Raw genomic sequence first — 14,009 nt, 5'->3', positions numbered from 1 at the left:
AAAAATTGCTAAAAATTCGCCCCACTTAAAAAGTAAGTGGACTATGAAACAGTCACACAAAAATTGATTACATATTAAGGCAAAATGTCAATAAGTCCCCCAAAGTGGAAATCCTGAAACTACAGCAATAGAGCAAGAAATCAATGACTAAAGTATGGTAAAAACAGATCCAACAAAGTAAAGGAAGACAGTAAAATAACCTCAAAGAAATAATTTTTTTTAAAGATTTTATTTATTTATTTATTTATTTGAGAGAGAGAGAGAGCGGGTAGGGGTAGAGGGACAAGCAGACTCTGTGATGAGTGCAGAGCCCAATGCAGGGTTCCATCCCATGACCCTGAGATATAACCTGAGCCAAAATCAAAAGTTGGTTGCTTAACTGACTGAGCCACCCAGGTGCCCTGAAATCATTTTTAAAAAGAAACTCTTCTAAAAACTTGGGTTAAAGAGCAAGTAAAAAAAACTATGTGGTAGACGGGTACTGATGAACACTTTTCAATTATTCTTCTTCAGTACTCTGAAGTTATGATGTTAGTAAATGTTATGATGTTATTAAATCACAACAAATTAATGTTTATAAAAAATTGCAGTAAAAAATAAAACATTAAAACTTAATATTTTTTGAAAGCAAAAAATTTTCAAAATGTATGTGCTATACATTCCACTTCAGAAGGCAGATAAGTTAGAATACTAAAGAAATAAGAATAAAGGAATTAATGACTGTAAGAGCATAAATTAATGAAATGGAAAGAAAATATGTCTTCAGAGCTATTTCTTTTTTTTTTTCAGAACTATTTCTTTTAAAAGACCATCTAGACAACCCATATATGCAGCATCAGTTATGAGGAGGTATTTTCACAGCTAATGAAGAAATTTAACCATTTTAAATGAATACTAACTACACATTTATAACAACAAATTTAAAAATATAGGCCAAGTGAATAACTTTCCTGAAAAAAATTAGGACTCAAGAATAGTTGGAAACTATGAAGGGACTATAAAGAAGAGTTAGAAACTTTAAATCAGAGCTCTCTCCCTTCTTCACCCCCACCTCATAGGTATCAGATCCAAATGTTTGGGCAGTAAGTCCAATTCAACTTTTAAGGCATAAAAAAATTGAGATATTAAAGCTATTGCAAAACATAAAGTTATACAAATTAGTGATTCATACTATGAAAATGATATGTTACTAGTTGCAAAAATGTTGGAGGATAACACCAAAAAATAAATTTGCAGACCTATCCCATATGTGAACATAGAAACAAAAATACCCATCTAATACAGTCTAGCACACTATTAAAACACACTGTGCCATGTTTCAGAAATACAAAGATGGCTCAGCGTTTGGAAATATATTGAAGTGATTCACAACATCAATGATTAAGGAGAGAGAGTATATGATAGATGCTAGCTAGGAAGGCCATTTGATGAAGTGTAACATCCATTTCTGAGCAACATCTTTAGTACCTTGTAACTCAAAGGAAATATGCTTAATTTTAGAAGTTTTTTTTTTTTTAATCAGTAGTTAACAGCAGAAACCATACTCACTGAGAGACAGAGGAATTTCTATAAATTTAGGAAAAAGACAAGGATGCCCACTCATTACTATTATCTAACATCAGTCTGGAGATCAGAGGATATGAATGGGCAGTTACAGAAGGACATGCAAATGAACAATAAACAATAAACATGAGAAGACATGCTCATCTGTAGTAATAATAGGAATGAAAACTAAAACTACAATAAAATATAATTTTTACTTATCAGATAAAACATTAATATTGCTTGATTTTGATACAATTGCTCTCATTACATAAGCCCTTCTTATGTGCCTTCCTTTCTTAATGCTCTCACTTCTCTGTGGATTAATGAAAATCACTTTACAACTCTTCCTTACTAATTCCAAAACCTTAAGGCATCCACTGAAAGTCAATGGCTTTCTCTTCTGAAAAAAACTGCAGATGGGAGAGATCTGAGATCTGAGATCTGAGATCTGAGTAGTTGAGGGAGTGGGAGGGATGGAGTAGGGGGAGAGCTTTGGTCCCGAGGATGGTGGTGGTTTTTTTCTACATTGTCTAAGAATAAATACGCCTTGCCACTGTGAGGATTGATTTCCTTCCTGCCCATTAACATGACTTGAATCCTATTTCCTGTAAAATAATAACCTTTACATTATTTTGCTAAAGTGCAGTCTTTTCTTCCTTATTCAAGGTTATATTGTAAACCTTTATCACATTAATCCATCTATGAATAGAAAATGGCCAACTTGCTGCTCTCTAATAGCCAGAAATCTCCATTGACCACCTTAGTGGATTTGCAGAGGGCAGGGAAGGGTGGAGGACATTTCAGTGCACTCTCACCTCACTAGCAATTGAGAAAAAAATTGTATTTCATGATTGCACTGATAAACAAAAAATGTGGCCAGAGGCCATTTGGACTGCTGGTCTATAGTTCTTAGTAACAAAAGAACTAATTTAAATGAAGAGAGGATGGGATGCCTGAGTGGCTTAGTCAGTTAAGCGGCAGCCTTCTACTCAGGTCATGACCCCAGGGTCCTGGGATCAAGTCAGCTTTGGGCTCCCTGCTCAGCAGGGAGCCTGCTTCTCCCTCTGCCTGCCACTCCCCCTACTTGTGCACATGCGCTCTCTCTCTCTCTGTCAAATTAGTAAATAAAATCTTAAAAAAATATATATGAAGAGAGGAGGTGCAGATTCACCTAAGCCTCTGAGTTATCTTTCCTGGATCTGGAGGCTGAATGCTGGGCTTGTCTTCTTAACTGTGCTACGGGGGTCAGAAGAAGGATGCTCAGGGAGACCTTCTAGCTTGTGCAGCCTGTCCCAGCAGGGTCCTTCCCTCTGCCTAATGTACAAGGTATTTTTGCTTGGGAAAGTGCCCTGCCCACAAAAAGTCATATATCTTTTGTTGTTGAAACCACAGGCAGTTAGGATTGTTGATTTTTGCTTTTGGCCAAACCATAAAGAGCTAAAAATGACCCATACAGTCTGGAGGGATGGAAATAAGATAAATTCTAAGTTATAGACTCAATTCCATTACTCAGAGATGTAGAAAAAGTGAGGTTTCCTATGAAGACTTTACTGAGACCCAGATTTAGTAACAGGAATAATCATAAGGACAGAAAGCTAACTGATAGCCCAACAAATTGAATCAGAGATAGAGATCTTTGTTCAGAGTTTGGGGTTTGAAAAGTATAAATCTTTAGAGCAGTGGATGACCAATGGTTCCTGCAGTCACAGAGGACCACCACATGGGGGCGGCAAGCCTTTGCAATCATGAAGTGGCCAGCTCCACTTTCTAGGTTGTGAGCCTCAGGTGAGTTACCACATATGTCATGAGCTACCAATAAGGAATTGTTCATACACTGGTTATAAACATGCATGATTTTGTTTTCTTGTGAGGATATTTCATCAGTAGAAGAAAATTATTAATATTTTCCTCCATGATGTCATGCATTGCTTTATAAAAAGACGAATCCATAAAGACTGTTGTGAGCTTATTCATTTTTATCTCAATATTCGTATTTACTTCCCCTCCCCCTGAAAACAGTTCATTAAGCATATTTGGGGGTTCATGTAGCTTTGTTCCAAATATGTTAACTAATTCCCTCCATGTCCTTGTTACATGAGATCAAATCATTTGGGTTCCTCATTATCCCTATATAATACAGTTCTGTCCAAATCCTTCTCCCTCAGGAAAACACTGGAGATATTTTACGTCTTAAGTTCACCAAGTCTCCCCCACTAGCAATCATTTTTTCCTACTTTCCTTCTCATTCAAGCAGTTATTTCTATCTTTACAACATTGCCATACATTGAATATTGTTGGCTGCTAAATGTCCCCTGATGTGCATCCTCCCCTTTTCTATAGTGACACAACTCGTGCATTTTAGCTGTACTGTACATGCTGTTCCTTTTCACCTTTCTTTCTTCTTTTTTCCCCACTAGCTGGAATGGAAATGTCGTGGGCCATGTGCATAAGCGCATCATCTCACTGGTGGCAGAGCAATGAGATTGAAGAGCCTCTGGCCATCCAGCTTGCTTTCCTAGGACTGCTTACACCTAGATCTAAGAAATGCACTTTATCTTACGTAAGGCACTGTGGTTTGGGGGCTTCTCTTATAGCAAATGAGCCTATATCCTAACGAATGCAAGCATCCAATGTGTGCCAGGCGATAGTGGAGTGCATTGTGTACATTATCGTATTTAACCTTCATAACCATTCTGCAAGGCAGTTCTTATCGTTATTGCCACTTTACAAATGAGTACCTCAAGGGATAGGGACTTGAGAGGTTTGGCCAAAGTCATACAGCTAATAGGTGGGAAAATTAAAGCCTCTGCCCTGAACCACCATGCCATACATCTACTCAAGGCTGACTCCATCCCTTCCCTCATTTCTCCCATATAATTAAGCCCAAGGCCCGCAAATCACTCTTGACACTGGTGTTGAGATCTATCCCTTTCTTTCCAGCTCTACTACCACAAGCCATTCCTGTTCTCCCTAGGTAGTTTCCCAGTTGCCAATCATTTTCTCCTTAATTCGTTCTCATTTAACCCAAAGTTATCTGCCCCCAAAATTGCTTGAATTCCTTGTCAAATCCTTTTACAAAGGCCTTCATTTATGATATAGCTCCTGGAATGCCTTTTTTTTCCTTTTTCTTTCTTTTATCTTTTTCCTGTTTTTTTTTTTATTACTATGTCTTTTTAAAATTTTTATTTAAATTTTATTTAGTTAACATATAGCACAATATTGGTTTCAGGAGTCGAATTCAGTGGTTCATCACTTACATATAACAGCCCAGTGCACATCATAACAAGTGCCCTCCTTAATACCCATCACCCATTTAACCCATCCCCCACCATCTCCCTCCATCACCCCTCAATTTGTTCTCTATTGTTGAGATCCTCTTGTGGTTTGTTTGTCTGTCTCCTTTGTCCCCCCTTCCAATATGTTCATCTGTTTCGTTTCTTAAAATGTATGCATGAGTGAAGTCATATGGTGTTTGTCTTTCCCTGTTTGACTTACTTCACTTAGCATAATATATTCTAGCTCCATCCACGTCATTACAAATGGCAAGATTTCATTCTTTTTGATGGTTGAGTAATATTCCTGGGATGTCTTTTTGTCCTCCTTATTTTTCCCACTTCCTCTGCCAAACTCCACCCCCTCCTTTCTCCAGTCCTTACTGATACTAATTGACTTTCCATGTTCATGCCATTTTCAGCCGTATTTATTCTTGCCTTGGAGTTTTTGCATGTGCCTGGAATATTAATTCTTGATTCCCCCTGACTGACTCCTTCTTCTCCCTCAGGTTCAGCTTATGTCTGAACTTTGTAAAGCATTCTCTGACTCTTCCATAACTAATTGCTAATCACTTCCATAACAACCTCTGGTTATTTGTATCAGATGTGACATTCTGCTTTCTGTCTTTGATATATTCCTGACAGCCCTATGAGATCCTTGAGGGCAGATCAATTTTGCTTATTGTTACATCCAGTTGAGATCACAGGGCCTCACACAAAGTGGACATTTAATAAATATATTCTGAATGACTGAATAAATGGATGAAACTGGGAGGTGGCAGCAGATGTCCATGAGTCTCCCTAGGTCTGAGCCTGTGGCCTTGGTTCAGGTTTGAAATTGTGAATTCTGGAAATTGAAAATATTGATTTTGTGTGGTTTCCTCTTCACCTAGCACCTTGATTAAAGCCAGCACTTAAAATGACCTATCCCAACATCAACCTATTAGGAGAGTGATTATTATGAAGGTGAGTGCTTATGCTTTAACTCTTTAACTTGTAATTACACATCCCTTAACCCCCCAAAAAATACGTGAAGGGAAATATTCCTTTGCCGCTGGTTTCTGGAGCTGGTGGTGTTGGAAATGTCCACACAGTGAGTGTGTGAAGTGGATGAAGCCAAAAATCTTCAAGGGAAGCCACAGAGAGCAACTATTATGAGGTGTTAACATGCCCTCTGATCTAAGCTTCAGGAAATCTGGCTCACTGTTCATGTTTCTGGACTCACAGTCAAATGTACTAGAGAGCTGTGTGTCTTCTGTATTTCTGCATCAATATTCAGTACGTTCTACCATACGACACGAGCTTCATTCTCAGAGCAGAGAGAACTAGTGGTGATGATAACAGCATCTTTGGATCTTTAGGAGGAAGTTGTAGGGTAGGGAGTGAAGATTTCATGAGTTGGAAAGGAGAAATAACTCTAGACCACATTGATCTCTTCATATTTTCTCTAAAAATGACTACCATTTATAGTTGGTTTTTTTCTTTCTTTCCAATACAAGATGAGAGTGTGTGTGTGTAGTAGTGGACAACGGTGGACAATGAACTTAATCATGATCTAAGTTCAAGAACTTCAAATCAGGTTAGTTATCCTTTATTGTTACTCCCTAGATTAGATGGTTGCCAACATCTTTAAATCCTGTATGTCAAATTCCATTGCTGTCTATCCCTTATATTTCCATTTCAATAGTCATCACACACGTGTAAGTCCCAGTGACGATGAGTCATCAGAATTATTGTAACAGCTTTTTCTCCAGGCTCCATGTCTCTAGGCTCTGCATCTTTAATCTGCCATACACCCTACAGCTCAATTAATCCTCATGAAGGTCTGTACTGACCTGGTCCCAAACCTTGAATGTTCTCCATGACCAATTTATCTTCAGAATAAATTTCAAGTGCTAATAATTTGTGATTCTCACAATCTGGCCTTAGTTTACCTTTGCAACATAACATCTTATCGTTCCTCTAGGCTTATCATACCTGTAACTGACCTTGTTGGGGGCACACACACCTTGTTGGAGGCGAAGTCATATTTTTTTCTCTAGTCACTTTCTTCAGCAAGCTAAAGCTCTTTAAATGACAAGTTCATCAGGTTTCATGGCTTTTTGGTCAGTCTAGTTCTTTAAAAGCCTCCTCTAGTGCAATTTTTAAATTCTAGTTTTATCTCCTCCCTTCCATTTAATAGGCTACATCTGTGTCCCAGAGAGCTTCAGGGTGGTAGGATATTGCTTGCTATTGCCCTCCTTTTCCCCTTCCTTCCCTGGTTCTAGATCCTTTGGTGTGTTAAGGAGGAGGAAGAAAGACGGGGGAAGACCCTTTCTCTTTTGTGGCCTTAGTAATCTTCTTTCTGGGCTTGTCCCTGTTTCTCTATTGTCAACTTGTCGTCAGAGCTTTTTGTGTTTTCCTGACCAAATTGTGAGCTTCTGAGCTGCTCTACAGCCACATCCCTTCTTCATCTCCACACCCACTTTGCCCTTTTCCCCAACTCAAAGAGCTTCAGAAGACAAAGCATCTAGTAGTATGTACCAATATACTTCTAAACACAAGAGAAAAGAGCAGTTACCCTTATGTGCTAAGTAAATCTCTTGGAGGGCACCTCACTTGGCTCTGGGGGAGGACTGAACACCCCCTCCCCCTTTCATGAAGTGGAGAGGGGATGATAGTATGAAACTCTTGCCCTGGCAGATGACATACATTTTTTACATTTCCTCCACTCCCCTCACCCCCATCGTTGTACATTCCTCTGCTTGTGTAGATTGGATGGGAGAGTTGTCATGGGGTGATAGTTTTAGGGTAGATAAGGTAGCTTAGTTACCACTAAAAGTCCTTAAAGAGGTGTCTGACCTTTCATGTGTTTTCAGAATGTGCTTGTTGTCAACTATTGGTCCTTAGCTTTAAGTTCTGGGAAACTAAGAAAAGTCCGACTGAGTGTTCTTATAGATTCCTAAATAGGCGTATTTAGTATAATAAAAATAATAGCTAGATTTTACTGTGCATTTAAAAGGCTAGGTATTATACAAAATACTTTGCTGTATTACCCCACTTAATCCTCTTACAGCCTAATGGAGAGTGCATTATTAGTATCGTTCTCATTTTATAGATGAAGCACTTCAGGTCTAAATAAGTTATATAACTTTTCTAAGGTCATACATGCAGGAAATGGCAGTACCAGAACAAGCCTAGGTCTGTGTGATTTCTGTGGCCACACTCTTAACCTCTGTGATGTAGTCTCCAAATATGCCATGCGCTATGCCTTCATCCATATTGTTGAAATTAGACTTTAGAGATTATCCAGTTAGATATTTCCATCATGCAGATAAGACCCTTCACCTAGAGAGGATAGGTGAATTTGTCAAGGTCACACATCAGGACTTTCTCTCCTGAAATACTTCCTTTACTATCCTCTATATCCACACCCTGTATGGCCTTCAATACCTAGCTCAAATCCCACTTCACCCCACCTCCCAAAGCCTTTCCTGTCTACCCCAGCCCTCAGTGGTCTCACATTCCTCTGAAACTTAACACCATGTTCTGCTGGTATCACTTACTTGGCACTTCTGCATAGACTGTCTTGGTGTTTCTTTAATTCCCATGTGACTAATTTAAAAAATTATTTCATGTGCACATGACTTTCTCCCTCATATAGATTGTAAGTACTGTGAGCAGTACTTTAAAAAATATTCTCTCAGGTTGCAGTTTCAATTCAGTTTGTTGAAAATGTGTTAGGCGCCTAACAAGGTTGACACCATGTACCTGGAGATGAATAAGAAATTCTCTAATCTTAAGGAACTTTCTGCTTTGTAAAGAACATAACTTAAGTGCATACATTGTTATTTTTAAAAGAACAAGTAATATAAATGCCAAAGCTATGAAATTTGAAAGGACAGAATAATATCTAGTTTGAGAGGATTTAGGAGGTTTCTTAGAGGAAGCAGATTAAAGATCAACCTTGAAGATGAAGATAGGTTTATGAGCATTGAAGGCAAAGGAAAAGCAAAGGGAAAGAAATGGTGCTCAGGGAAAGGGCTCACTATGACCTCCATTGCACTGTGGAGACCCAGGAGAGGTTGACTATTGACTACAGACTTACTTTGGCCAGTACAGTATTTCTTTTTCCAATTATAATCTGAACGTCTTTAGGTGGGTTATGCCTACTCTTACTCTCTGTGTTTTCCAACAGACCTGCCTAGCCCCGAAGGCTTTTGAGTGAGAAGGTGGCAGGAGGATGCTGGTGAGATGGCTGGAGGGCCAATGTTATGTCAGGGTAGAGTTTTTCAAACAAACAAGTCACTGGGGGAGACTCAAGTTTTGGAGAGAAAGAGTAATGTGATTGAAACGGACTTTGAGATGGTGGATCTGGCAGTGGTGTGTGAGACTGATTGAGCATAAAGAAGTGGGGTTTAAGAAATCAACATTCCCTGAGTTCCCTTGCAGCCTGTGGCATAGGAGTTCTACTCTCCAGCAGTTCTGTGGTCTGTGTCACAGATTGGCCCCGTCCTGTGTTCCCTAATGTTTCCTGTTGTAGCATTCTTGACTCAAGCACTGGAGGTCTGGGGTTGTGTCTTGTATCTTTTGTGCGTGTCACACCATGCACTGACCCAGGACAGGCAGTGCATGGACAGTTGTTTGGAAGTTCAGTATTACTGCTCTGGAGGCGGCTGCAGTAGTGAGGGAGGGACATTAATTGATATGCTGTATCAATTTAAATTATTGAAGAAGTTCTCTCAAATACCTGAGCACAGAGTGTGCATTCTAAAATGCTTTGTTTTGTTCTGGTCCCACGTAATGACCTTTTATGCTAAATAATCTTTCCTGTTCAAGATAAAATATCTTTCTTTTTCGAGTCTGACATACATGATATGATCTGAATTATTCATGATTGTTTTGGCTCATGTTACATTTTGAAGTCTAATATGCAGAGACATTTTGACATAATGTGGTGCTAAACTCACTCATTAATACGATGGAGTCTTTCCCTAATTCAGTGGAAAGTTAAAACCTATAACCTCAAGTCCTGAAACTTCTTTTGAATCTCAGGCAGGCACCTTCTCACTTGAGTCCTTCACAAAACCAAACCTTCCTATTTCAGTGTTGTGATAAAGAATGAAGGCTCGAAGAACTGACTCAGTGGCATGTTGATCTTTGTAGGAAGACTGGACAGGACTCACAGGACAGCTTTCCCATGTTATCTACCACACCATAAAACTAGAATGTGATGATGTTAAGAAAATGCTATAGACATGGATTGGTTTCTTCTATAAAAAGCCTCAAGTGTCACAGTGCTTGCATAGCACCTGGTTTTGGAAACCAAATAACAAGCGCAGGAACTGCTGTCGGGGCGGGGGGTTTTTGCTCCAAACAGTTTTTATAATGCTTGCTTTGGACAGGTCTCTCCAGGTTTATGTTTTTCACAAAATATGGGCAACCAAGTTGTAACTTCCCGTTCCCCTCCATCCTAGAAGTATTTTTATTGTATCTGTAGACATTTTTGTGATTATAGAAACAACATGCTAATTGTAAAAACAAAACAACAGAGGTGAATGGGATAGAGTGAGCTTCCTATGATTCCTGTCCCCAGAGACAACCACTGCCAACTGTTCTGCTTTTTGACATCAGATAGGATAGGCAGCTAGATAAGTGGGATTCTTGGTGCTTAAAGCAGAAGAGTAAATAATGGTGTTTCTGTACGTCCAACTATGGCATATTCTTCAGTAATCATTGAGGCAATTTATTTCATGCTTGGATTTTATCTTGCTCTAAGGTCCAATGAATTCCATGGTGGATGTTTCTTAACTCCATGACTGTGGGGGGCTCCTGGGTGGCTCAGTTGATTAAGTGTCTTCAGCTCAGGTCATGATCCCAGGGTCCTGGGATCGAGTCCCACATCAAGCTCCCTGCTTCACCCTCTCCCTCTGCCCCTTCCACCCCTTCTCTGCTCATGCACGTGTGCTCTCTCACTCTCTCTCATGCAAAAGTAAATAAATACAATTTTCAAAAACTCAACTCCTTCTGTTCAACTCTTCTACGCCACAATTTAAATCTTGGTTGAGTTAACCTGGTGGATCACTTACTGGATCCTAGAGATTCTGGAGGTGGTTTCCCTGGGTAACTTAGGAAGTTGTCAAGATAAGGTCCCTCTGGAATAACATAGTAATGTGCCAAAAGTCCAGCTTAGAAAAGTCATTTTAAGATAATTATCCAACTTTATTAGATGAACCATGCAAATATTTCAGTGGTCCACAGGTACTTTGTGGCAGAGCTAGAACCCGTTCTCCTTTTACCCAGCTCTTTCCAGTGTCTCTTCTGCCATCAGTCCCTTTAATCCAGGGTAGTTCTGACATCACTTAAGTAAAAAACATTTGTGTAAATCCTCTGTTGTATTGCTGAAAAACTACTACTATTTTGCTCATGGAATCACCCAATAAATGAACCTCTGGAACAATTAATTGCTTATGCAAACCATTTGCTATCTGGACCAGTGATAATCTTTTGAAAATTTATATTATGTTATGAGCTCTTTGACTTTCATTTTATTTTATTTTATTTTATTTTTTAATTTTTTATTTTTTTTAGATTTTATTTATTTATTTGACAGAGATAGAGACAGCCAGCGAGAGAAGGAACACAAGCAGGGGGAGTGGGAGAGGAAGAAGCAGGCTCATAGCAGAAGAGCCTGATGTGGGGCTCGATCCCATAACGCCGGGATCACGCCCTGAGCCGAAGGCAGACGCTTAACCGCTGTGCCACCCAGGCGCCCCTTTGACTTTCATTTTAAAATAATTTTTGCTTTTGAACAATTAAATCAAATCTGGAGATGGTTCTCATTGAAAAGCATCACCTCCAAACTCTATAAAGAAAACATGCCTTGTACATTTTGATTGCCTCATAAAAGTATATTGACAAGTTAAAAAAAAAAAGAAAGAAAGAAAGAAAGGAAAATAGCAAAGAAAATATTCCTCCATGATTTTAAATAGGTTTCATTTTCTAAATTTTTAAAAATTTTATTTATTTTTAATTCTAGTATAATTAACACACAGTGTTAGTTTCAGGTGTACAGTATAGTGATTCAACAATTCTGTACATTACTCAGTGCTCATCTGGGGGAGTGTGCTCTTAATCCCCTTCTTCTATTTCACCCATCCCCTAACCACCTCCCCTCTAGTAACCATGCTTGTTCTCATATTTAAGAACGTGTCTTTTTGCTTGCCTCTTTTTTTTTGTTTGTTTTGTTTTTTAAATTCCACATATGAGTGAAATGCTATGGTATTTGTCTTTCTCTGGGTTATTGCACTTAGCATCAGATCCATCCACATTGTTGCAAATGGCAAGATTTCATTCTTTTTTACGGCTGAGTGGTATTCTTTTGTATATATCTATACCACATCTTCTTTATCCATTCATCTATAGATGGACACTTCAGTTGCTTCCATGTCTTGGCTATTGTAAATAATGCTGCAATAAATATAGGAGTGCATATATCTTTTTGAATTTGAGTTTTCACTTTCTTTTTGTAAATTCCCAGTAATGGAGTTACTGGATTATATAGGGTAGCTCTATTTTCAACATTTTGAGGAAACTTCATATCATTTTCCACAGTGGCTGCACCAGTTTGCATTCCTACCAACAGTGCACAGGGGCTCCTTTTTCTCCACATCCTTGCCAACACTTGTTGTTTCTTGTGTTTTTGATCCTAGCTTTTCTGACATGGGTGAGATGATATCTCACTGTTATTTGACTTGTATTTCTCTGATGATGAGTGATGCTGAGCATTTTTTCATGTGTCTGTTAGCCATTTGTATTTCTTCTTTGGAGAAATGTCTGTTCATGTCCTCTGCCCATTTTTAATTGGATTAATTTTTATTAAAGGAATGTGTGGAAATAGCATTTATGTTAATGGTTATAGACTTTCTACGTCAATCAGGAACTTTGTTCTTGTAGCTCTTTAAAGTATACCTGTGACTTTTTTGAAGTAAATCCTGAATTTTTTTTAAATAAAAAAGATATATTCAGGTCATAAAATCTGATGTATAAAGTATGACAAAATTTTAAAATTTCTTATGCTACGTGTGTGTGTAGTTTTTCTTCTACATTTGCTTTAAACAACACATTTTATCAAGGATGACTGGCATTTTTGCTTAAACCATGCAGTTACTCTACAAAACTCTGTGAAGTCAACAGGACACGTACTGTGCCCATTTTACGGATGGGAAGGTAACCCTTCAATATTGAATTGCTAGAAAGAGGTGAGGTTGGAACTAAAATTCAGCCTCCTCTGAGAGATTTTCCAGTGTTTTCCCTGCTACACTTTTTTATTTTATTTTATTTTTTTGCTTGTCTTTTTCAGTTTTGTTACAGCCACCCAAGGAAATAACCAGGAGCAAAGCCAAGAACAAAAAGAGTTTGCAAATGTCATAATGAGAGCTCTGAATGAACAGCAATTTTACTCAGATCTGAGAATTAGAAAGCTGGCTGAAAAACTGTATTATGAAGATTGAAGAAACTAGATGGCAAATCAATATTCATTCAGAGTGAACTTTCTTGGCCGATTACTTAAATTTCAGAGAAGTTAATTTGTGTTGCAGCAGCACCTTTGCAACTGTTTTCTGAAGAACTGAAGAAACAGCCTAATAAAATTGGGACTGCATGTTTGGTTTTCTGAGGGAATTGTGGGCAGTGTTTCAGAGTATACCTGCAGGTCAGCATTTCGGTGACAGCAGGAAAGGGCTTTAGCTTCAGGGAGCTTCTGTGAGGTGAGCTGGGGGCTCTCCTGGGAACAAATCCTGATCTATGATTCGGATAACCCACTCTGCTCCTGAAATGAGATTTCTAACGGGAATTAACCACAGCTGCTGCTTCCTCTCTTGAAAAGCAAGCTGCTTTGTCATCCTTCCTTTACTGAAATCATCACAAAAAAGGGTTTTGAGAATTTTCTGCTTATGACACTGCAGCAGACAATAGGCAAAATAAGATGTAGGCAATTGCTCACTGTCCCCTCCCAGCACCAGTGCTTCTCAGTCCCCTTAGAGATTACTCAAGTGTGTTTTAGGATCACAATGGTTTAGCTTTAATGTTCATGAATAAAACAAGGAGCCTGTGAGTGAGAGTCTGAATTTGGAAGGTAATAAAGAAACATATCAAGAGAGAGAAGAAACTTGGGGCCGAATCGGAAGCAGAATATGAAAGAAGCAATCTTTC

The 14,009-nt window shown here is 38.7% G+C and overlaps 1 pseudogene; it reads left to right on the top strand.

Annotated features, from left to right (window-relative positions):
• LOC117802452 overlaps nucleotides 1–13,309 on the top strand; it is a 49,917-nt pseudogene extending 36,608 nt beyond the window's left edge.
• The last annotated feature ends 700 nt before the right edge of the window (nucleotides 13,310–14,009 follow it).

The sequence above is a fragment of the Ailuropoda melanoleuca genome, chromosome 5 (genome assembly GCF_002007445.2).
Source record: "Ailuropoda melanoleuca isolate Jingjing chromosome 5, ASM200744v2, whole genome shotgun sequence".
NCBI lineage: Eukaryota > Metazoa > Chordata > Mammalia > Carnivora > Ursidae > Ailuropoda > Ailuropoda melanoleuca.
This window is presented reverse-complemented; position numbering and strand designations above follow the sequence as displayed.